Here is a 1711-nt window from a genome sequence, read left to right as displayed (position 1 = left end):
GACTTGGAATTTCATCATTTTTGTTGATGCATAAATCTGGTTAGCCCCTTTCTGAACTTGTTTATCTGCATAAGGAACGGACAAGAAAGACCCTAGCTAGAATAGAGTACCCTCCAATGCCTAAGTCATGAACAGAATCTGGGTCTAGTTGAGTATTGAAGGTTTAGGGCTAAAGATAGTGCGTACCTTTTACCATTAGAGATACATTATTTATAGCTTCAGGAGAGGCGGTGGCATAGAGAGAATCTCTCTATTTAGTAGATGAGTGATGGATTTAGATCCTAGATTAGTAGGAGGATCTTCCGAGATCTTTGGCGAAGATTTCGGGAGTCTGATCGTGTCTTGGATATCCTCCAAGATCCTTGGAGAAGACCTGACAGATCTCTCTTGGGTGAGATCTAATTATCTTAGATTAGCGGAGATGTGCAACAGGAGGTTGAGGTGGCCTTGGCCGACTTGACCTATGAGTGGTGTGCCGCTTTGAGCTATGCCGACCTGGGTCACACCGACCTAAGTTATACCGACTTAGGCTAGGTCGACCTGTCTCCTTAGTTGAGCAGCGGGACGGGATGTTCCTGATGAACTTTGGGGATCTTAAAATTGACGGAGGTAGTGCTCTTTCAGATATTTGGGCAAGTCGGTAGGTATCGAACTCGACGGCGTGTTCAATCCCATGCTCAGAACTCGAACAAGAAGTAAGATCAAGCTCGATATCTCATCACCATTCTAACCTGGGGAAGTGTGTGAAGTTTTGACCTAACCTTTCATCATTAGATCGACAACGGGTTTGATCCCATGCTCAGAACCCGAGCAAGAAGTAAGATCGAGCTTGGTATCTCATCACCAGATCGGAACACCTACCGACCTGCCCAAATACATGAAAGAGCACTACCTCCGTTAATTCCAAGATCCCCAGAGTTCATGGGAAACATCCCATCCCGCGCACTGCTCGACTAAGGAGACAGGTTGGCTTAACCCAGATCGGTATAACGTAGGTCGGCGTAACCCAGGTCCTCGCGGCCCAAGTCGACATAACTCAAAGAGGCACGCTACTCCTAGGTTAAGTCGGCCAAGGCCACCTCGGCCTCCCATTGCACATCTCCGTTGATTTAAAATAATTAGATTTCACCCAAGAGAGATCCATTCGAGGCCTCCTCCAAGGATCTCGGAGGATATCCGCGACACGCTCAAACCCTCGAGATCTTCGCCAAAGATCTCGGAAGATCCTCCTACTAATCAAGAATCTGAATCCATCACGCAGTTACTAAATAGAAAGATTCCTTCTACGCCACTGTCTCTCCTAAAGATATAAATAAGATATCTCTAATGGTGAAAGGTATGACTTAGGCATCAGAGGTGCACTGATTTATCCATGGTCTTAATTATCTATTCCTTGTACAGGTAAACAGGACCTAAAAGAGGCTACTTAGATTCCTATATCAACAATTTTCTACAAAGTGTGCATTTCAGGATGCTTATTACAAACATTGTGTCAAACATTACATACATACACTAATTAGAAATATTAATGTTAATTTAATTAATTAAATTCAAACCCCCGTGATATATCATGCACAAACATGATAAGAGGGTTTCAAACATAACGGGTTTCAAATACAGGGGGTTTCAACCTCCGGGGGTTCTGAATCCACGCTACCAAAACAGGCAGCTAAGGAGGCGGATTTGCTGTGTACCACCTACCACGCACGTG

This window comes from Magnolia sinica, chromosome 3 (genome assembly GCF_029962835.1).
Source record: "Magnolia sinica isolate HGM2019 chromosome 3, MsV1, whole genome shotgun sequence".
Classification (NCBI taxonomy): Eukaryota; Viridiplantae; Streptophyta; class Magnoliopsida; order Magnoliales; family Magnoliaceae; genus Magnolia; species Magnolia sinica.
The sequence above is the reverse complement of the archived record's forward strand: the minus strand, read 5'-3'. Positions refer to the sequence as shown.